This window comes from Chiloscyllium plagiosum, chromosome 31 (genome assembly GCF_004010195.1).
Source record: "Chiloscyllium plagiosum isolate BGI_BamShark_2017 chromosome 31, ASM401019v2, whole genome shotgun sequence".
In the NCBI taxonomy this organism is placed as follows: domain Eukaryota; kingdom Metazoa; phylum Chordata; class Chondrichthyes; order Orectolobiformes; family Hemiscylliidae; genus Chiloscyllium; species Chiloscyllium plagiosum.
Genome location: NC_057740.1, coordinates 29,323,758 through 29,348,804, shown reverse-complemented (window position 1 = coordinate 29,348,804; position 25,047 = coordinate 29,323,758).

The window sequence follows — 25,047 nt, the reverse complement described above, 5'->3', positions numbered from 1 at the left end:
CTCTGATGCAATCAAGAAGAAAAAAACATTGGAGTGATCAATTTCAAATGTAGTCAAACACACAATTTTCAAATTGTCTAAATACTAAAAATTATAAAAAACAAGACGGATTTCAACCACAAGCTTTTTATAGGAAAGATTGTCAATTGATAATATTATTGACAGGTGAAATTTTATTTTAGAAACTTTATTGTCTACATCCAAGAGACATTTGAGTGTTGAAAACTGTGTGTGTCTGTAGCTCTAATCCTTCTTGCTTTTGACAAAGGCTTAGAAAGACTAAATCTATCACTGAAGAGTCCAAGAACTAAATTTCTGGAGATACTGCAATACAAAGTAGAAAATTAGTCTCCCAACGTTAATAGAAAATGCAAAATGTCTCCTAGAAGCTGAACTAGGAGTTTTCTTTTACAGCTATATATTCCTTGATCAAATGAGAGTGAACAGCCGGAACTGACAGACGCGGTTGAAAGTATAGCAGTTTAGGCCGAAGAATCTCTTCTGGATGCCAAAGGGCAAGGTCAGAACTTCTCTGCATGTTCAAAGAAGCCAAAATCAGCTTATAACTGAATGTCAAGCAACCGCATTGTGTAATTCCCCAAATTACATCAGCAACACATTGCATAATGTTTCTCATACTTTGTAGAGTGCTTTGGGATGTCCTGAGATTCTGTAAAAATACAAGGTTATTCATTTTCTTTAAACTGTGACCACAAAGCGTCATGTAAAATGTGGTAATGTGGTATTGATGATGCTTACCATCTCAAATCTAAGACTAATGGCAAGGTTTTTAAATGCTCTGTGGTCTGAAACTGCTTGTTTACAGGATTTAAAATTCATTATCCATTCTTGATGACCAAACTTAGAAAAGCAGTGCAAACATAGAAGTGACACAACCATAAACTCCAATTCAACTTTGTAGTTAGACCATGAGCCACTTCTCCTTAGACTCAAAACGTTGTGAAACCAAGTCCCACGCAATGACTTGAGTGTGAAATCAAGGCATCCACTGCAACATAATACTAACAAAGTGCTACATTGTCAGAGGTGCTGTCTTTCAAAGGACTAAACCCTTGTTTGGATGGAATTAAGTTATATGGTGGAGTGGCAGCATAAAAATATCCCACATTAAAAGGCTTCATATGTAGACTATATGGGTGGTATTCCATAGTTAGTGACCTCTTTACTTTGAGAGACTGCTGATGTACCCTATTCAAGCTACTTGTTATAGCTTGGCTTGTTTTTCTTCTCCTACCAGAGTGACCACGATGACAGCTCCTCTCACCAAACAATATTGTTAGTGTTTCTATTGTGCACTATCGGAAGAGCGGGGAGGTGTCTTCGCCAAATGTATGTCCCTCAAACAGAACAGATTAATTGACCAATTTCTTTCTTGCTCTTTAATGAATCTTTCTATTTGAAAATTGACTGCTGTTTTTTCTTTGTAACAACACATCAAAATGTAAAATCTTAGCCTAGCTTTGTGGCTTCCCAAAAATGTGACAGGTGCTATATAAATGCAAACCTTTTTTGTTCTTTGCTGTTCCTGAGATTGCTCTAAATGGAGAGGGACAGGAGAATAATAAAGTGAGAATAGTCTTTATTAGTAAAGAATATTCATTCTATGAAAGCATAAAATAGAATATTCCACATTTTAGGAATGCTAGTAACTGTCATAGAGTTGTAGAGTTATACAGCAGGGAAACAGAGCCTTCACTCCAATCAGTCCATGCTGACTTGTTCTCAAACTAAACTAGTCCCAGCTGCCTGCACTTGGCCCATATCCCTCCAAAGCTTTCCTATTCATGAACTTATCTAAACGTCTTTTAAATGTTGCAACTGTACCTGCATCCATTATTTTCTCTGGTAGTTCATTCCACATGCAAACCACTGTGTGTAAAATTGTTGCCCCTCATGTTCTTTTTAAATCTTTCTCCCCTAATCTTAATAATATGACCCCTAGCTTCTAACTCTCACCCCCTAGGGAAAAGACCCTCGTCATTCACTGTGTCTATGCCACTCATGATTTTACAAATCTCAAAAAGATCAACCTCCTACACTCCAGTGAAAAAGGTCCCAGCCTTTTCAGTCCATTTTTAATATCTCAAACCCTTCAGAATTGTTTTTATGTCTAAAAGCAATCTTCTTCGGTCAGTAAAGAGTTAGCTTCTCTGCTCATAGAGACGGCTTTTAAATAAAAACTAAAGAAACATGGTATAAACATAGTGGGTGTTTGTATAATGTGATGTAGAAACGTCTATAATACAGACAAACATAACTAGCATCGTTAACTTCATCACTCATTAATTTTGTTCCCTGATCACATTTTCTCCGACAGTGCAAAAAGACAAATGACAGCTGGATTGCAGATGTCCTGTCTAAATTACAAAGCAGACTGAGTTCCCCACTTTTATCAGTTCAAAACTGTAATCAATCAAGGTATACCTGTACATGGCACAGAAACTCAAATCAACTACAATTTTGATCAAAATGGACTTCTTTGCAGCACAGTAGACATTTATTTATCTTTGTAGAGCTAAAGGTCTTCGGTAGTACTCCAAAAAATACATTATGAAATGGGTCATTTGTTGGACACACCATCTTATATACAGTAGGCAGTTCTTTTTGTAAAAAGAATCAATGTGGATCAAAATTATGGTTAATTTGCTGGGCACATTAACAACAATATAAAGGAAGAAATCATACTGTATCTGATTTCAGGCAACTAAAATAAATGTAAGCTACTGAATTCTGGGAAGTGCGCTGGCTGCCAAAGCCGGCTGATATCCAAGATACTATCTGAAATAGACATTAAGTGCTTTGGATATGCGAATCAGGGATCTCTCAGTTTCAGAACTCCAGCCTCAACTTCTATCAGGAACTACTCAGAACATGGACCCTGCAATGTCTGTTCAGTGTACTTTAACCTACTGCTACCTAACCAGCGGTCCTTAAAGCACTCCTCCTTGTTTCACAATAGCACGGTGAGCAACTGTTGGGCTGAGCTTATCACTCTTCCACCACCAAATTCCTAACTGCTTCCTCTATGTAGGAGGGTCCACTGGCAGGTGTTCTTAATAGTCTTTGGGGAAACATTTCAAAAACTGAATAAAATGTTCAACAGAAATACACTCCATTGCAAAACAAAAACTCAGGGAATTAAGGTAGTGTTAAATTGAAAGCAAAGCCTTACAATGCAAATAATAGTGAAGATGATTAGGACGGTTAAGAAAACAGCAAGGGCTGCCAAAACATTAATAAAAATAGAAAGAAAAAATGAGTAAACTCACACCTAGCTTATAAGAAATTTGTAAGAAATCAAGAAATGAGGGATTATAGCCAGAATGCAGAGTTGAATCCATATTATTAAAGTCATTTTGATGAGTGCATTTTTAATTAATATATTGGCATATTATTGATATGTTTTATTGGTGAGACATTATTTCAGATCATGGATGGATGTTCTAAGTGCACAGTGAATGTTGCTATGTTGTACTGTTGATGACTGTTAGATTATTGCTGAGAACAGGTAGGTTTCTAAATTCTTTTGCTCAGTTAACAACATGGTCTCTTAGTGCCAGCTGGTGGAGATACTAGGCATTGCTTGCTTTCCAGCTAAAAACAATGACTGCAGATGCTGGAAACCAGATTCTGGATTAGTAGTGCTGGAAGAGCACAGCAGTTCAGGCAGCATCCAAGGAGCTTCGAAATCGACGTTTCGGGCAAAAGCCCTTCATCAGGAATAAAGGCAGTGAGCCTGAAGCGTGGAGCTTGCTTTCCCACAGCCCATAATAATTTTAAAACAATTACAGTGCCTCCTTGCATGTAAAATGCAAATTGCAATTGTAATTTGGATACAGCACCGTGGCCTCTGCCCCTGATCACCTGTATCCCAGCCTAAGCATTTTCTTTGTAACAGTTTTAACACCACTAATTTCTTCTAATGACCGTGGGTTAGATTTCCCCATTTGAGACAGAAGTCAGGAGTTGGGACATTTCCTGATGTCATGATCCCATCACCTGAGGATTCGCCCACCTCATATTTTCACCTCGTAAGAGTTGAGGATAGACTGGCCACTTCCCAAAGTACCAGCTACAAATAGAGATAGGCTGATGTGAAGCAGGCAGGTTGTTTGTCAGGACGTCAATTATGTAGATGAGTGTGAAACCTTCTAATCCTCATCTATCTGAGCTCCCTCCCTCGCCACCATTTTCATAACCCCATAATCTCCCATTCCCTGCCCTGTCATATGCTGTTCATGCCCTCCCAAATTCCCTTCCTATCTGCCATTCCCACGTGTATACATACTCAATCCTCATATTGCTCACCTTCATGTACCCTTTTTCCCATTTTTCCCCATGCCTCTATCAACCCATCCCATTTACCCTGCACCCTCCATGGGCACTTGTCCATTGCACATAGCCCCCATGCTCACTCACCCCTATTCACTAAGAACAGAATCAGAGTTTGATTATGTTTAAAATCTTTAAGATGCTCATAAAACTGTCAAGATAATCATTCATTTAACACTACAGTGAAGTTAATTAGAATTCAAAAATCATTACTCCTATTGCATGGCTACGTAACTGTCAACTTAAATAATCGCATATTTCCCTTGATAGCTTGTCAATGTTACATGCTGAAATAGATCTAAAGTGACATTTAGAATCCAACCAAATGTGCTTAATGATGAGATGAGTTGCAATTCTATTGCATGGCTAGTGCGCTAGTTCTTTAGTGGGATTTTGAACTCAGCCAAGCATTCATATTTTGAATCAGTTGCACGGCATAATTAAAACCTCCAGAGCTGAATACATTAAATGCTTGTAAATCATTGAAAGAGTTCAGCCATCTTTTTGAGTTTGAATCAAGGGGACAGATATTGGAGTTGTCAGCAATGGAAAGATTAAATCACCAGAGCAACTGAGGCAGTTAAATTTGATTATCACCATTGTTCAATGCAAATAACACTCTATCCCTTGTACTCAAATGCATATTAAGATTGCCCTACTTTTACAATGCTAGTCCATTAAATGGTCTTTTACAAACTAAGCCCTATCATCAATCACTGCATTTTAAACATTTAAATGTATTCATACAGTAATACATTATGGCATGTGAACTTATCTGTCAAAAGGTTTCTGACTCCATGGTGAAAGCTGGTTCACGATTCCTGTGAGCTGATGTGAAACACAGCGACTTTAGAAGCTGGCTTTCAATCCATCAAAATAATGGCATGTTTAAAATGTCCACTCCTTCAATGAAGTCAGCAAGACAGGGAGCACTGCTCCCAAAATAACAACGCTATTCATGGTGTTCCCCTTTCCTGCACCATTGAAATATGCTGGTGATGAGAGAAGGAGGGTGGGATCTCTGCAAGTAAATTCCAACTATTTATTTTTCCTGTTGTATAAACATGCATTTTCTCAGAACTTTCACATGAAGATAGGAAGTCAAGCTCTTCCACTCTCCCTGTTCTGAATATTTTCAAACAGGTCTTTTGCTGGGTAGAAGGAACAAACAAGCAGCAGTAACTATATATATTGGCATAATGACCATTGACAGTTCTGCAATAACTGCTTGAGACTGAATCTGAGATACAGCAGAATTTTTGTCCATCCAATAGACGTATTGCAGATCCCATTCCAGATCTTGAGATGAAGAATTTATACATGTAGGCCAGATTTCTATGTCTTCTCTGCAGTTTTAGGGGAGACAGGGCGAAGGGTGGTAAGAGAGTGAAGCTTATGCTGCTGGTGAATCCAGACACAGAATAAGGAAACTGATCAAGCTGAGGATCAGTAGAAATAATTTCACTTTTACTTTATTATGAATCTGACAGGAGGAGCACACTGGTAATCAAGCCCCACTACTCCACAAACCAAACCATTAACATAAGTATCTAAATTTATTAAAAAATGGCCAATTGATTATTCTTTTTAATTACAGTTACCCTGAATAAAAGAACATTTCAGCATATCTCCTTTATAAAATTAGAAGATATCTTCTATATTCTAAACAAAACAACTTTTTTAAACGAGTGCAAATGTGGTTAACAACTAGACTATAAAATTAAACTATTAAGAATTAAACCTTAATCCCAAACAAACATTATTCCACGATAAGCATGCTAATGCAACTCTGCAGAATTTTAAAGAATGAGGGATAAAAACATCCTTGTGGATTGGGATAAAACAAAATCATTTTTGAATTTCATACGGACAAGATTGAAATGAGGACCACTGTAGAGTGATGGAAGGCCTTCAGACCAGACTTCAACACAGAAGAGAAGTTAGGTACACTCTAGTCTTTGAACAAAAATAACAGTCCATCTTTCTGGATTTATGAGGTAGTCAGGGAGACTGGTACTTGGAACTTTCAGTCTTGCAGAAATACTTCACTGAGGGAGATCTTTTCAGCTCATGCTGCTTTAAGGTTTCTTCTTCATTTTCAACTTACTGCAAGCTTTGGACTTCTTTGCCTTCTACTAAAACATCGACGTGCTTTGAAAAATCAGAAAACAAATCCAAAAATGTTGTTAGGCAACCTCCAGAACACTGTCCCCCTCTCTTTCAAACCAAGATTATCCAGAAATTAAAGTATTAACTTCATCTCTTATGTCTCTTAAAAGAGTTGCTTGTCTCCTTTTTCAGTCACAACTTTTCTGTAATTAATAGGTGAGTCCCAACTCACATCAAAAATTGGACTTTAATTTCCAAAACAAGAAGTCTCACTTCAAAACCTCTTGATTCAGGATTTCTAAACAGTTTATTTTCCAGTTCTTGATGGTCCATTTTTCTTTTGAAATCCACCACCAAATCTCCCAATTACTCAACAAAACATTCATGGTTCTTTTATTTTACTTTCTCTTTACATCCAGAGAAGCTCCTCCACACACGGAGGATTTTTTATATCACCAGAGGGTTTTTTAAAATCTATTAACCACTATCAGGAAATCACTGTGTTTTCCAGTTCATTAATTTACATGCAAAGCCCGTTTAGAGAAATGCAAATAAGGGAGGTTGGTTTGGTGGGGGGTGGGGGGAATGCTGAGTCAAAATGGAGTTTGGAGACATCCATGGTCATTAAATACAAAGATGCATTCTGAACACTTGCTTTTTCATTGGCTCCGGAACCCTGTGCTATTGATTGCAAATTAAAAGCCAATCTTTGAAAGAATAATCAGTGTCACTTCAACCAGGATCAGTTGTATTTTTTCCTCTGTATCAAAAGCTTTGTGTGCAGCTAAACATAAAGGAAACCAGTGGAGATGAATCCACATGGAATTTATAAAGGCAGATTATGTTGATCAGACACCCAGTTTTGTTTTCATCTAATATCAGCACTTGGGGCAGAACGCCTCATTCCAGTTCTGAAGGAGTTTCACAGTACAGGTATCCAAACTGAGTCCTATTCCCAAACTCCCTCCTGGCTCAACCAGATTGCTGCAGTGTTAGGCCTAGAAGGTTGGAATGTCAGGACAGGTATCTTTATATGGAATATGTTGTGGATGTCACTATGTCTCCATGGTACAGAATATGGATTATTGATCTTTAAATTCGATCAGCTGTTTTAATATCTGGAACTTTAATAGACTAAAATGGTTTTTAAAGGGACCAAAACATTACTTTAAGAAATGTCACAGTAATATATAATTTGCAAATAAACTGGGGAATTACTAACTGAAATCATTGTCCCATTTCAAAATACCCATGTTAAGAAGTTCTTTGCTGCTCCTAACAAAATTCCAAAACAGTTCCGGTACCAGAAACTTGCATACAATCAAAACATTCACTTAAGAATGTGCTATTTGCTCTGGCATATTTTGTGAATTCTTCTAAATTACATCACAACTCTCCAGTTGAAATAATGCATCCTACAAAGTACATGCGTAAATGCACACAATAAAACATCTTCCACACTGAAGTGTATTTAATGAACAATTTGCAACTGCACTTAGTACGATGCAGTTGAAACTGGGATGTTTTGCTGATTGCAAACATTTTAAATCAACTGTGGCATTATTTAGCTCAAAAGGGTGTTATACACATAAAATTAAATTCTATGTAAAACATTCCAAAAAATTTGAATTCACAGGATGTGATCCATAAAATGGAGCAGCTCAAACACATACTTTTGCCCTTTTTCCTACTAAAGTACCAACAGACAAATCAAGCAGCTCTCCTTCGGTTTGCCAGTTCTAGTACCAGATCAACCAACTGATGATCAAAACCAGTTCAGATAACCAATTTCACAATTCCACACTGGAGAATGCTGTCATCCATACAAATTTAATTTCAAGTATCACAGGATTGGGCTGAGGCAGTGGTTAGCACTGCTGCTTTACAGCACCAGGGTCCAGGTTCAATTCCAGCCTCGGGCAATTGTCTGTGTGGAGTTTGCACATTCTTCCTGTGGGTTTCCTCCGGGTGTTCTGGTTTCCTCCCCCAGTCCAAAGATATGCAGGTCAGGTGAATTGGCCGTGTTAAATTGCCCATAGTGTTAGGTGCATTAGTCAGAGGGAAAACGGTCTGGGTGGGTTACTCTTCGGAGGGTCGGTGTGGACTTTTTGGGCCGAAGGGCCTGTTTCCACACTGTAGGGAATCTAATCTAAACTTTTATCCACACAGGCTTGTTATGTTTCATTAAACCAAAGTAGACTAGACAAAATGCCTTCTGGGCTGAAATGAACATAATTTCCCTCGAGCATTGAAACCAGTCAGCAGACTCAACCCCTCTCCAAAATCTTCAGTCATGAAAAAGCCCTCACCCTGTAGCTGATTTACACCATAATGAGAATCCTTACATGTTGGAGATGGAATCTAACTTACAATTATCAAACTATGAAACTATACTTTTGCAATCCTAACATATTCCAAGGTGCTGTTTGACAACGTCCTTTGTTAGCAGAGGAGAGATAAGATTACAGGCTGCAGAACTGAACATGAGCTGGCAATGACTCTGTGTCTCTCAAAGAAAGAACGAGGTTTACACCACAGGCTGTAAAGAAGTATAAGGTCATCAGAATGTAAGATAACTGACTTATTGACAATGTTTAACAATAACGATGAAGAAAGTGAATGTACCACAGCTAATTTTGTGGATCACACAAAAATAGGTGTGAAGGCAAGCACTGAGCAAAAGGTAAGGCCATAGGCAGGTTAAGTGACTGGACAAAAACTTGGCAGATGGAATATAATGTAGAAAAATGAGAGATTGTGCACCTGAGCAGAATTAGAAGAGATTAATATTATTTAAATGGTACAGAAAGCTTCAGAACAAGATGAATTTGTTTGTCCTTGTCCATAAACCACAAAAAGCTAGCATCCAAGTTCAGCAAGTAATAGGACAGGCAAATGGAACGTTAGCCTTTATTTCACAGGGAATGAAGTTTATAAGGTTTTGCGAAAGCTATACAAGACTAATTAGACTGTAGTTGGAATACTGTGAACAGTTTTGGTCTTCTTATCTAAGAAAAGATATATTGACATTACTAATTTTCATTAGACTGATTCCACATATGAGAAATTGCCTTATTAGGAGAGATTGAACCTGTACTTATTGAAATTTAGAAAAATGAAACATTATGGAAACATAAAAGATTCTTAGAGGACTTGATAGAGATAGATACAGAAATTGATTCCTCTTGTGGGAGAATCTAGGACCAAAAGGCATAATCTTAAAGTAAGAGATCATACATTTAAGACTGAGATGAGGAAGAATTCTCTCAGAGGGTAGTGAATCTGTGTAATTCTTGACTGCAGAGAGCTGTCAAGACTGAGTTTTTAAAGAATTTTCCAGGCTGAGATAGACAGATTTTTAATCAGTAAGGGAATCAAGGGTTGTAGGGAAACAGCAGGAAAGTGCAGTTGAGGATTATCAGATCAGCCATGATCTTATTGAAAAGTGGCCAGGTACAAGATCAAGGATACACAAACTGTGTTAGGTTATCTTCCTTTTGTATCAACTTTTATAATCAAAAAACTGCTGGACAGAAAATCAGCTGGTCTGGTAGCATCTATGGACAAATAAACTGAGTGAACTTTTGAGTCCAATATGACTATTTCAGAACTGACCCCTAGCTGATATCCTGTTTTAACCTTGTACCAGTTTGCGTGTTTGAGAACCCACGTGACTGCACAAAACAACATGCTTGATGTCAATTTCCACCATATTTCTTTAGGTTCTCAAGTAATAAGCTTGAAATTTCTAACTTGAAAAACCTTATGATTGTCATGTTACTACAGTAAAAGATGAAAGAGAGAGAGGCATAGTTCCATGCTAAAAAGAACTTACATCTTTGCTGCGATCAAACCAAGAGTTTTAAGTAGGGAAGCATCCATTTTCACCTGGTTGGAACAAAACAATAAAACAGCACATTGAACTGTTTTTTTAAAGCAAATTATGTATGGGATGTCACTGGCCAGGCTGGGTCAAAATGCTGAAATTCCCTCCCTAAGGGAACTGTGGGTCAATCAACAGCATATGGATTGCAGCAGTTCAAGGCAGCATTTCACCACCACCTTCCCCAGGGCAGCTAGGGATGGACAATAACAATTCTGGTCAGCCAATGTCCAACTCTCACAAATGAATAAATCTAGCAAGATAAGAAAGGGTTCTTGTGGTGCAATAGTAGTGTCCCTGCCTCTAACACAGTAGATCTCAGGTTCAATTTCCACCTGTTGTAAAGGAGTGCCACAAACTAGTCAGATTAAAAATATTTATAAAGTGGGAATCGAGTTAGAATCTGAACATTTCTAATGTTTCACTTGATGAAAGAACTAAATAACAAACGGCTTCTGGTCGACTGGTCAAATGGCTGCTGGGAATTTAACAGCTGTATATGGAGGAGAGAGAAAATACATTGGAAGCTTCAATTGAATGAATATTAACTTTTAGGAGCTTGTGGAAGGAAGGTGAATTCCCAGAGGGTTCTGTATTTTTTTGTTGTTTAAAATAAACCATGCAGAGTTGTTACCATACACCTGAGATGGGTCTTGAACCTAAGTTTCCTGGCTCACAGGAAGGGATATTATCACTCCACTAAAACAGCCTTCCAGAGGGATCTGTAAACTACTCGAAACATTAACTCTGATTTCTCTCCACAGATGCTGCCAGATCTGCTGAGATTTTCCAGCATTTCCATTGTTTCAGATTTCCAGCATCCACAGTTCTTGTGTTTTTATTTCCTGTAAAAAAAATAGGTTTGAACTCATTGGATGCCGCTTGCACTAAGACAAGGACAACAGAGGGACACAGGATTGGAAATCAGCCTAACACAATGGATTTTTGGATGGATATGTATTAGCTAGCTTTGGAAAAGTTAATAAAAGCTCTGCTTCTACTTTAGTTATGTCAGTAATACAGACTAACATCCCTATGGAGTGGATATACCATTGGGAGCTCAAATCTGGTATGTTCACATATAATCTAGACAAAAAAGGCAAGGGATAATCTGTTTGAGTAATTAATGGCATAAGATACAAATCTATCTCCAATCATTATAAAAGCAAAATAGTTTTCATGTGAAACTCTGACACGTAAGAAACAGAAGAATAAAATACCTAGGCAACGTCCATTACCATTACAGGCAAGTACTCTTGATGTGTGGCCAACTGATTTTAAACTGTCTACCTGTAGAAGTTAAATAGTTACCTTAAACTTTTTAATGAAATGTTGCCTTAGTTTTCAAATTTGTACAGCTAACCACAACTGGAATCAAGTCCTTCAGTCAGTGAATTACTTTTGAAGTAACCTTACCCAGGCAAATATGGCAGCCCTTATGCACATAGTAACAACTTCCAAAGATGATTAATCTTTCAGTGATGTTTACTAACATACATTGGTCCAGATAGTTGGAGAATGTAGCAGCTCTTTGAGTAGTGCTGCAGGATCTTTACATTCACTTCAACAGTCAACAGGGCCCAGGTTTAGTACCTCATCTGGAAGATATTACCTCCTAAAAAGTAATACTCCCAATTGCTGCAATAAGCATGTCTAGATTTTATGCTTAGGACTGTGGAATAAGACTTAATCTATGAACTCTGACTCATAGGGTAACGATGTAGTCACTAAACCAAGTTGACTCCAAAAGATGTTCTGCTACGTTTTACTTCAGTTTCACAAGGAGTATGCCTTCAATGTTTTTGTACTTTGTAATCTTACATGTCTGCAATTTCAAAAGTGTGTAGACCTACTTTAACATCCCAGGAAACATTGTTGCAGACACCCGCTGCCTCAATGTGTAACCCAGTGCACAGTCCAGGATCTGTACCAGTCTCCAGTATTTTGGATGAGATGTAAGTGGCAAGACTATTAAGCCAGTGTTGCACTGTTGAAGACTGCAAGTATTAAATCGTGCACACGTGGGTTTGACTTTGATTGAGTTCAGAGTTTGAGATACAACTTAGCAATTTCAATTATGTTGTGGAGAAAGATTTATCTCCCTAATACAGCATGAAGATATTTACAATGTAAATAATTTGAGCATTTATTTCAAAGATGCAAAAACAAGCACAAAGTTTCCCATTGCTAACGTAGTCACTTCCAAACAATTTTCTGTAAACTGCAGAACTAAATCATTTGCTTTCATGCATTTGATTCAGGGAGACACAGCTGGAAATCCATGAGTAAATATTCAGCTCAATCCAACCTTTGCAATTCTTGCCAAAGGGATTAAGGCCTTGAATCTCATTCCTTTTCACAAAACTGTCCCAACAAAAAAAAATCCTCCTGAAAAGTACATAAGAGCGAAAAATAAAATAAATTGATCCAGGACAGTTATTTACAATTAAACTTATTGTAAATTTTATGGAAAGAAATTTTAAACAAAGCAGAAAATTGTAGATAGTAGAAATTAGAAACATCTGTTGAAAACATGAGAATTAATGTTTCAGTTAAAGACACTGTCAAGACTAGAAAATTGCAGCGGAACAGGAAGAGCATTTAAAATGGAACAGAATAAAGTGGGAGGAAAAAAACACATGAATGACCTGGCTTGAAAGTTAGGCATGACATGTCAAGAGACAGCAGGACTCCTGAAATGAAATTATTGGTGTTGATAAAGTATAAAATATGTAAATAACCAAGACCGCAGAGCATGGGGAGGCAGGCAACAGGAAAAGCAGGAAACTGCCCTACAGGATTGCTCCTCATTTAAAATATTATAATTCAGGTCAGTCAACATGTTTCATAACAACCTGCATTTTCTCTTCCAAGGCTTTTGGCCTATTGAAAATCACTCTGCTCAGAGGAATATCACATTCCCTGGCAAAAAATTAATAGAAAGTTTTTTAAATGGATTTCTTCTATGGTTCTCAGAAAGATCTTGGTCAGGGTCATCATAAAATTTAATGAATAATTTTTAAAAACCAGCAAAACAGTAGCATTGGAGATGTTTGGCTCAGAGAAGAAGACTGATCTGAAAAATGACCAATCATATCTATAATGCAGGTGAAAATTGAGAACAAAGTAAAAATAAAAATGGGAAAAAACCTCACCATTTAGTATGTTTTGTCCCCATTAAAGTATGAGCACACATCCTTGTATTCTTCGCCAGATGATGAAACAAAAATGAACTCTGAACAGTTGATAATTGTCAAGATTCACTTTTTGCAATTCTTTAAGGTGCTTTCTTCCCCATCCAAATTCACTAATAAATTCCAGAAACTTTTTTTTTGATGGGTTTGAAAATGTTAAGATACCATTTGCGTCAACCTGCAATTGGGTATAATTCAATTTATTACAGCAAACTTGCATTTGGAATCTCGGTTCATCACAAAGTGTTTCAAGCCACTCACCAGCCTGACTTGGAAATATATTGCCGTTCCTTCACAGTTGTCCGGTCAAAATCCTGGAATTCCCTCCCTACCTGCATTGTGGGTCAACCCACAGCAAGTGGACTGCAGTGATTCAAGGCAGCTCACCACCACCTTCTCAAGGGCAAATAGGGATGGGATATCAATGTTGGCCAGCCAGTGATGCCCAAGTCCCACAAATGAATTTAAAAAAACTGATGTTGTAACTGTAGTAATGTCATCAAACATCATAACTAAAATATACAAAACAAAATCTCCTATGAGATAAATGGCTGGGAATCAAATGTGGCCCAGGACATCAGAAATTGTTTTTTCTTCTTCAAAGTGTTAAATGACCACTTTACCTTGGGTATTTTAAATTGGAAAATTTAACTAAGCATTTAGTCAAAATTTACCTTAAATTACATTTGTTCTATCCCTGATTATTCTAAATAATTCATTGCTTCAAAATAAGCAAAGGAAGTAACACAGTGACAGAAATTAAAATTACCCCAAAATTTATATTTTATCTTGAGAAATGCTTAGTTTCACCAAGTATCACAAAACCTGGGGAAGCTTGCTGTTGTTTTTGTGATACAGCTACTTTCCAGGTGATCAAAATAACTGTGTATTCTTCTGCTGCCTTGCTTCATTGTTTTGTAGAGGATGACCACACCTATCACAACCCCAAACAGCAATACTGATCTGTGATTGAAAACAAAAATAGAAACATTAACCATACTAAACTGCAAATGCTAACTTCAGTAACATTCCACACTTTGGACCTTTTCTAAGATAACTCGTTTTTTTTTATTCTTTCATATTGCAGCTGAACTACTTTAATTCAATAGTTATCCTGAAACAGGAAATCATTTTAGAAGCTAAAAACTTCGTACACATGTCTATAATTTTCTACTTTAACTAATTGCAGTTATGGAGAAATTTGCACTTTAGATTGACTTGCATTTTTGCGACTGACCACCAAGGAGGTGTGGGGATTTACCCAGAGATGGTACACTTACCATCTATGAAGATACACTAAGGAAACAAATATTAAAAAAATTGTGGGTTCTCAAATAGTTAAGAGAACCTGCCAAGTTTCTAATATCCAGAATATTAATTGCTGTGGGAAAACAACAGCAAAGGCAAGCCAAAAGGAAAGTACCATTGAGCAGTACACCATGAGGGGAGCTAAGCAAACATGTTGCAGCTATGTTCACATAAACTGGTGCCTTTTCGGAACTAGGGACACTGTCACATGAAGAAGGGCTTATGCTTGAAACGTCGATTCTCCTGCTCCTTGGATGCTGCCTGGCCTGCTGCGCTTTTCCAGCAACACATTTTTCAACACTCTCACATATGTTGATCACTTAGAGTCAAGAATGGCCAAAGACAAAAACCCATAATGCAAAGTAATGTGTCTCTGCAGTGTGAGGGAGTAGAAAAGGATGCATTACTTATGATCTGTTGTGAAATCCAAATGTTTCCAGTCACTTAGAATTGGTGGAAGTAATCTCCAAAGGAGTAAAAATACCAATATTCACTTTTGCTTATCTTTTCTTACTCTTAAGATATGGGGCAACAGACTTGTATAGTCATTTCAAGCATTTCAACCTTTCCTAAAGTTCACACGTGCAATACTAGAACATAACAGCGCAGTACAGGCCCTCCGGCCATTGATGTTGCGCCGACCTGTCATACCAATCTGAAGCCCATCTAACCTACACTATTCCACGAACGTCCATATGCTTGTCCAATGATGACTTAAATGTACTTAAAGTTGACAAATGTACTACTGTTGCAGGCAAAGCATTCCATACCCTTTCTACTCTCCGAGTAAAGAAACTACCTCTGACATCTGTCCTATATCTATCACCCCTCAATTTAAAGCTATACACCCTTGTGCTTGCCGTCACCATTCTTGGAAAAAGGCTCTCCCTGTCCACTCTATCTAACCCTCTGGCTATCTTATATGTTTCTATTAAGTCACCTCTCAACCTTCTCTCTAACGAAAACAGCCTCAAGTCCCTCAGCCTTTCCTTGTAAGACCTTCCCTCCATACCAGGCAACATCCTAGTAAATCTACTCTGCACCCTTCCCAAAGCTTCCACCTCCTTATAATGCAGTGACCAGAACTGTACACAATACTCCAAGTGCAGCCGCACTAGAGTTTTGTACAGCTGTAGCATAACCTCATGGTTCCGGAACTCAATCCCTCTATTAATAAAAGCTAAAACACTGTATGCCTTCTTAACAACGCTGTCAACCTGGGTGGCAACTTTGAAGGATCTGTGTACGTGGACACCGAGATCTCTCTGCTCATTCAAGGGATGAGAGCATTGCTACCCTTGGCCAGCATTCATTGCCGATCTAAATGGCTCAACATGTGGTGATGGTAGTGAAATGCTTGCTTTCTTGAACTACCAAGGTTGAAGGCATGGGTACATCAGAGTTTTTGGATACTTCAGCATTTTGACCCAGTGACAGTGAAGGAGCAGTGATGCAGATCAAGTCAGGCAGCATTGCCACATGTTTGCTGCTCTTGGTTCTTCTAGATTCTTCTAGGCCTTGTTTCCAGGGAGTGGAATGAGATGGAGGAGCACCCAGAGAAACTGCAAAGCTAATTAACAAATAATTAACTAACTAGGGATTAGCTAATGAATTAATTAAGTACAGATGGTTGGGCAGGTGATGTGCTATAGCTAATTGATGTGGGAGCTGGCTGATCCCAATATCAACTGCAGTGACCACATCTGCAGCAAGTGTTAGCTGCTGGTGAAAGTTCAGCTCAGAGTCGATGAGCTGAAGTCCGAGCTTTGGACACTGCACCACACTTGGGAGATGGGAGAGTTACCTGGGAACTCTGGTTCAGGAACCAGCCACACCTGGTAGATTAAGTACTTCAAATTCAGTCAGTGGGTAGGGACAGCAAGGTGTGACAGCAAGTGAGGCAGGTAGATGTATCCTGCCTTCAGGAACAGAGCAGCTTCAGCTCTTGACCTTGTCCAACAGGTACGAGGCACTTGCTCCTTGTATGGATGAGGAACAGGACTGTAGGGAGGATGAGCCAGCTGACCGTGGCACTTTGGTGCAAGAGGCCATTCAAAAGGTCAGAGCCAAAAGGTAGTTGCAGGGGATTCTTATAATTAGGGAAGTAGATAGCATTCTTTGTAAGCAGGATAGAGAGCCCTGCATGGTGTGTTGCCCAACCGGTGCCAGAGTGAGGGACATCTCTACCTGGCTTGAAAGGATATTGATGGGGGTCCACGTCAGGCCAAACAACATCGGCAAGACTAGGAAAGAGGGGCTTTTCAGGGATTATCAGGGACTAGGAACTAAATGAAAGAACAGGTCCTCAAGGATTATAATCTCTGGATTATTGCCCAAATCCCATGCAAACTGGCATAGGGACGTGAGAATAAAGGGATGTTAACACGTCACTAAAAGAGTAATGCAGCAAAGAAGGGTTCCTTTTCATAGGGCACTGGCATCAGTCTTAGAACAGGAGGGATCTGTACTGTTGTGACAGCCTCCACCCGAACTGAGCTAGGACCAGTGTTCTAGCGATAAAGGTCAATAGGCTGGTCATTAAACTTGCGGGTGGGGGGGGGGATGTTGGTGGTAGAAGGTAAGTGTAAAACTCCAAGTATAATGCCCAATGGGAAACAAGCAGCAGGTTAATATCTGTGGGGGTGAATTCAAGTTAATTAAAAAAAGAAAAAAAATGAAAAGGACAACTCAGGAGAGGTTATTAAATCTCCAGCACACAAAATAGGACAATGTTTGGAAAGGGTTAGGAATCAAAGTTCAAGCACAGTGGACAAACAAATGAATTGAGAAGTGGGACAGTAAATACAGGACTGAAGGTGGTGTATCTGAATTCACCCAGTATACAAATGATAAATGAGCTTGTGGTGCAGAAATTGGCAGGTATGATGTGGTGGGCATCACTGAGACGTGGCTGCAAGGGGATCAGGACTGGGAGTTCAAAGATATATATTTTATTGAAAAGACAGGCAAGCGAGCAGAGAGGCTGGGGTTGCCTTGTTACGAAGAAATGACATTAAATCAATAGCAAGAAATAAAGTAGGGTCAGATGATGTACAATCTGTATGGGTAGAGTTGAGGAACCACAAAGATAAAATAATGGGAGTTATATACAGGCCTCCAAACAGCAGTCAGGATTTAGGGCACAAGATACACCAGGACATAGAAAAGATGTAAGAAGGGCAACATTACAGTGATCATGGGGGATTTCAATATCCAGGTGTACTGTGAAAATCAGGTTGATAGTGGATCGCAAGAAAAGAATATCTACGGGATGGCATTTTGGAACAGCTTGTGGTAGAGCCCACTAGGGAACAGACAATTCTGGATTTAGTGATGTGTAACGACGCAGACTTGATTAGGGTGCTGAGAGTGAAGGAACCTGTAGGAGGCAGTGACCATAATATGATAGAATTTACTCTGCAATTTGAGAGGGAGAAGGTGGAATCAGACATAACGGTATTACAGTTGAATAAAGGCAACTACAGAGACATGAGGGAGGAACTTACCAGAATTGGCTGGGAGAGGAACCTAGCAAAAAAGATAGTGCAACAGCAATGGCAGGAGTTTCTGGGAGTAATTCGGGAGACAGAGATTTATCCCTAGGAAAATGAAGCATACTAAAATGAAAGTGAGGGGACTATGGCTGACAAGGGAATTCAGGGACAGCATAAAAATAAAAGAGAAAACATATAAATGTGGTGAAGGGCAGTGGGAAGCCAGAGAATTAGGAAGGCTACAAAGACCAACAGAGAAAAATTAAAAATGAAATAACGAGGGACAAGATTAAATATCAGCGTAAACTAGCCATCAATATTAAAGAAGATTGCAAGAGTTTCTTTAGATATATAAAGGTCAAAAGAGAGGCAAAAGTGGACGTTGGACCGCTGGAGAAATAGCAATGTGGAATGAAGAAATGGCAGAGGAACTGAATAAGTACTTTGCATCAGTCTTCACTGTGGAAGACACAGAGGTTGGGGGAGGTGGGGGTTGGGTGGAAAGAGGGGAATATTATAGCTATCTCCAAGGAGACAGTGCTAGAAAAACTAATTGGTCTTAAGATGGCTAAATCACCTGGACCACATGAACTACACCCCATAGTTCTGAAGGAGATAGCTGAAGAGATAGTGGAAGCATTAGTGGTGATCTTTCAGGAATCATTGCCATCAGGGAGGGTCCCAGGGGACTGGAAAATCATTAATGTAACCCTGCTGTTTAAGAAGTGAGTAAGGCAAAAGACAGGAAATCACAGCCAATTAGCCTGGCCTGGGTTGTTGGTAAGATTTTGCAGTCCATTGTGAAGGATGAGATTTCTGAATACTTGGAGGTGCATGGTAAAAGAGAGCAAAGTCAGCATGGTTTCATTAAGAGGAGATCATACCTGAAAAATCTGTCAGAATTGTTTGAGGAGATAACAAGCAGGTCAGACCAAGGACAGCAAATAGAAATGATCTAACTTGGCTTCCAGAAGTCCTTTGACAAGCAGCCATACAGTAGGCTGCTGAGTGAAATAAAGGCCCACGGTATTAGAGGCAAGGTACTAGCATGGATAGAAGCTTGGCTATCTGGCAGAAAGCAGAGAGTAGGAATAAACGGATCCTTCTCAGGATGACAGCCACAATGTGTCAGTGTTGGGACCACAACTTTACATTTTATACTGTAATAGCTAAGTTTGCAGATGATACAAAGGTGGGTAGAGGGACAGGTAGTATTGAGGAGGCAGGGAGGCTGTAGAACGATTTGGACAGATCAGGAGAGTGGACAAAGAAATAGCAGATGGAATACAACATGGGACAGTGAGAGGGTATGCATTTTGGTAGGGAGAATAGAGGCATAGACTATTTTCTAAAGGTGGAGAAAATTCAGAAATCTCAAGTGCAAAGAGTCTTAGGAGTCCTCGTCCACTATTCTTTTATGGTAAACCTCCTGGTCAAGTTGGTAGTTAGGAAGGAAAATATAATGTTGGCATTTATTTTGAGAGGACTAGAATTTAAAAGCAGGGATATACTCCTGAAGCTCTGTAAAGCTCTTGTCAGATCACATTTGGAGTATTGTGAGCAATTTTGAGCCCTATACCTCAGGAAGGATGTAGAACATAGATAGAACATGGCTGAAAATGTGTTGCTGGAAAAGCGCAGCAGGTCAGGCAGCATCCAAGGAGCAGGAGAATCGACGTTTCGGGCATGAGCCCTTCTTCAGGATTCCTGAAGGGCTCATGCCCGAAACGTCGATTTTCCTGCTCCTTGGATGCTGCCTGACCTGCTGCATTTTTCCAGCAACACATTTTTAGCTCTGATCTCCAGCATCTACAGTCCTCACTTTTTCCCATAGATAGAACATAGAACAGTACAGCACAGAACAGGCCCTTCAGCTCACGATGTTATGCCGACCATTGATCCTCATGTAAGGTAAACCTAATGTACGGACCCTCAAATGTCTGTGACCATATGCATGTCCAGCAGTCTCTTAAATATCCCCAATGACCTCACTTCTACAACTGCTGCTGGCAACGCATTCCATGCTCTCTCAACTCTCGCCTCTGACATCCTCTCTATACGTTCCGCCAAACAGCTTAAACTATGTCCCCTCGTGTTATCAATTTCTGCCCTGGGAAAAGGTCTCTGGCTATCAACTCTATCTATGCCTCTCATTATCTTGTACACCTCAATTAGGTCCCCTCTCTTCTTTATTTTTTCCAATGATAAACGTCTCAGCTCAGTCAATCTCTCTTCATAAGATAAGCCCTCCATTCCAGGCAGCATCCTGGTAAACCTCCTCTGAGCCCTCTCCAAAGCATCCACATCTTTCCTATAATAGGGCAACCATAACTGGACACAGTATTCCAAGTGCGGTCTAACCAAAGTTTTATAGAGCTGCAACAAGATCTCTCAGCTCTTAAACTCAGTCCCCCTGTTAATGAAAGCCCAAACACCATATGCTTTCTTAACAACCCTGTCCACTTGGGTGGCAATTTTAAGGGATCTATGTAACTGCACACCAAGATCCCGCTGTTCCTCCACAGCACCAAGAATCCTGTCTTTAATCCTGTACTCAACTTTCAAGTTCGACCTTCCAAAATGCATCACTTTGCATTTATTCCAGTTGAACTTCACCTGCCACCTCTCAGCCCATCTCTGCATCCTGTCAATGTCACGCTGCAGCCTACAACAATCCTCTACACTGTCAACGACACCTCCAACCTTTGTGTCATCTGCAAACTTGCTACCCCATCCTCCAATCTCCTCATCCACGTCATTAATAAAAATTACAAGGAGTAGAGGCCCACGAACAGAGCCCTGTGGAACACCACTCACCACTGACTTCCAGGCAGAATACTTTCCTTCCACTACCACTCGCTGTCTGTCGACCAGCCAATTCTCTGTCCAGACAGCTAAATTTCCCTGTATCCCATTCCTCCTGACCTTCTGAACGAGCCTACCATGGGATCCTCATCAACTTGTCTAGTAACATCCTCAAAGAACTCTAAGATTTGAGAGGCATGACCTGCCTCTCACAAAACCATTTAATCAAGCCATGCTCTTCCAGATGGTCATAAATCCTATCTGTCAGAATCCTTTCTAACACCTTGCAGATGACAGACGTGAGACTGACTGGTCTGTAATTGCCGGGATTTCCCTATTGCCTTTCTTGGAGAGAGGAATTACATTTGCCTCCCTCCAGTCCTCAGGTACGACTCCAGTGGAGAGCGAGGATGCAAAGATCTTCGCAAGCGATGAAGCAATCACATTTCTCACTTCCCAAAACAGCCAAGGACAAATCTGGTCTGGCCCTGGCAACTTGTCAATCTTAATGTTTGTCAAAATTTTCAGCACATCAGCTTCCTCAATCTCTATCCGTTCCAGCATGTTTACCTGCTCCTCAATGGTTTCATTTACTACAAGGTCCTTTTCTTTAGTAAAGACAGAAGCAAAAAAACTCATCTAGGGCTTCCCTTTCCTCCTCAGACTCTATACACAGGTTCCCTATGCTATCCCTGATCGCCCTAGTCTTTCTTTGATCATTCTCTTATTCCTCACATGTGTGTAAAACGCCTTTCTCCCTAATCCTTCCTGCCAAGCCTTTTTCGTGCCCCCTCCTGGCTCTCCTCAAACAATTTTTGAGCTCCTTCCTTGCCTGCCTGTAATCCTCTAGAGCTGAGCAAAACCCTTGCTTCCTCCACCTTACGTAAGCTGCCTTCTTTCTTTTGACAATAAGTTCCTCCGCTCTCGTAATCCAAGGTTCCTTTATCTTACCCCTTCTTGCCTGTCTCAGAGGAACACATTTATGCATCACTTGCAACTGTTCCTTAAACAGTCTCCACTGTCTATAGTGCCCTTTCCATGGAACAATTGCTCCTAGTCCATGCTTCCCAACTCATGTCTGATAGCATCATAGTTTCCTTTTCCCCAATTAAATATCCTCCCATTGTGCCTGCTTCTCTCCTCCATAGCTATGTAGAATGTGAGGCAGTTGTGGTTACTATCACCAAAATGCTCTCCCACCGCAAGATCTGACACCTGCCCCAGCTCATTGCCAAGCACCAAATCCAAAACGGCCTCTCCCTTCATCGGCCTGTCAACGTACTGAGCTAGGAAACCCTCCTGAACACACCTTACAAAAACAGCTCCTTCCAAACCATCTGCTCGAAGGAGGTTCCAATCAATATTGGAAAAGTTCAAGTCACCCATTACAACAACCCTACTACATTCACACTTTTCCAAAATCTGTCGACCTATGCTTTCTTCAATCTCCCTGCAGATATTGAGGGGCCTGTAGTAAACCCCTGAGGGGACTGCTCCCTTACTGTTCCTAATTTCCACCCATACTGACTCAGTAGGCAGACCCTCCTCGACAATGGTAACTTCTGTAGCTGTGATACCCCCTCTGATTAGCAGTGCTACACCCACTCCTCTTCCTATTCTTTTTAAATGTTCTAAACCCTGGAACATCCAGCAACCATTCCTGTTCCTGAGAAACCCACAACATCATAGCACCGGGTACTGATCCATGCTCTAAGTTCATCACTTTTATTCCTGATACTCCTTGCATTAAAGCAAACACACTTTAACCGATCCCTTGGTTCTTTACCAGGAACTTCCTTCCCACTAGCTGCGCTACCTCTTGCTATTGCCTCATCTCCATCAACTCTCACCATCGGTATATAGCTCAGGTTCCCACCCCCCCCCCCCCGCCCTACTAGTTTAAACCCTCCTGGACAACTAGAGCAAACCTTCCACATTGGGATGCCTTCTGGGGAAGATGGGACCTGTACTGCAAGGGGACCAATTATCTACATATCTGAAGCCCTCCCTCCTACACCAGCTGCGCAGCCAGGTGTTAAGCTGCGCCCGCTACCTGTTCCTCGCCTTGCTATCTCGTGGCACCAGTAGTAAACCCAAGAACACTACCTCTGTTCATCCTGCTCTGCAGCTTTCACCCTAACTCCCTGTAATCACATTTTATATCCTCGATCCTTTTCCTGGCTATATCATTGGTGCCAATATGTAACACGATTTCTGGCTGTTCGCTCTCCCCTTTCAGAATCTTATACACCCGATCGGAGACTTCCAGGACCCTGGCACCAGAGAGGCAACATACCTTCCAGAAATCCCGATCCTGACCACAAAATCTCCTTTCAATTCTCCTAACAATCAAGTCTCCTACCACGAGCACTTTTCTATTCTGTCCCCTTCCCTTCTGGGCCACAGTATCAGGCTCAGTGCCAGAGAACTGACCACTATGGCTTTCCTCTGGTAGGTCATCCCCCCCAGCAATATCAAAATGATATACTTATTACTGAGGGGAATGTCCACAGGGGATCTCTGCACTCTGTCTGTCCCCTTTCCTCCCCCTTACTGTAACCCATCTATCCTTATCCTGAGCCTCAGAAGTGACCAACTGCCGGTAACTCTTCTCAATTACCCCCTCAGCCTCCCGAATGAGCCGCAGTTCATCCAGCTCCAATTCCCTAACACGGTTTTCAAGGAGCTGGAGTTGGGTGCACTTCCCGCAGATGTAGCCAGCGGAGACATGCGTCATGTCTCTCACCTGCCACATTCTGCAGGAGGAGCAAGCAACTGCCCTAGCATCCATACCCCACTTATCTGAATGCCCACACAATACTAAACAAGAAAGCTTAATTCAATTGCTATAAAATCAAGCAATAAATTTATATTCAATAAAGGAAGTTTAGAAATGAACCGTACCTTATTAACTTGGTTAGAGGAGGTTGGGTGGGAGACACTACAGTTGTAGTGCCTCGGGTTTAGCTGCCTTGCTAATATATATGGTCACTTACTTTCCTTCTGCCCCTCTGGTCCGCATCACTTCCGCCGCTGCTCCTACTTAGCTGTAGCCTTCCTGGTTCGCCTTACCTCCGCTGCTGCTCCCACTCAAAAATGGGTCCAGAGAAGGTTCATGAGAATGATCCCAGGAATGAAAGTCTTAACATACGAGGAACCTATTTAGGACTCCATATTTGGAGTTTAAAGGGATGAGGGGGTATCGAACTGAAACTGACACAATACTGAATGGCCTGGACAGAATTGATGTTGGAAAAATGTGTCCATTGGTAGGAGAGACCAGGACCCAAGGGCACAGCCTTAAGAGTAAAGGGAAGACAATGATTTTTGAAAGATCACAGTCAGCGCCTCCACTATTTCCTCAGCCACCTCCCTCAGAAAGATGTAGCCCATCGGGGCCAGGAGGTTTATCGAGTTTTAGACCTTTTAGCTTCTCTAGTACTTTATCTTTTGTAATGGCTACCATACTCAAATCTGCCCCGACTCTCCTTAATTGTTGGGACATTGTGTCAGTCTTCACAGTGGAAGACATAAGTACTTAAGTTCTTCAGCCATTTCCGTATCTCCCAGCACTAGCCTTCCAGCATCAATTTGGAACGGCCCAATTTCTACTTTTGCCTCTCATTTATGTATTGAAAGAAACTTTTACAATCATCTCTAATATTACTGGCTAGCTTACCTTCATATTTGATCATCTCCTTCAGTGTTTCTCTCTTTGTTATCCTCTGTTTTTGTAGTCTTCCCAATCTTCTGGTTTCCCGGTGCCCTTCACCACTTTATAGGTTCCCTCTTTTTCTTTGATATATTTCCTGACTTCCTTTGTCAGCCATGGCTGTCTAATCCCTCACCAGATAATCTTTCTTTTCTTTGGGATGAACCTCTGTACTGTGTCCTCAATCAC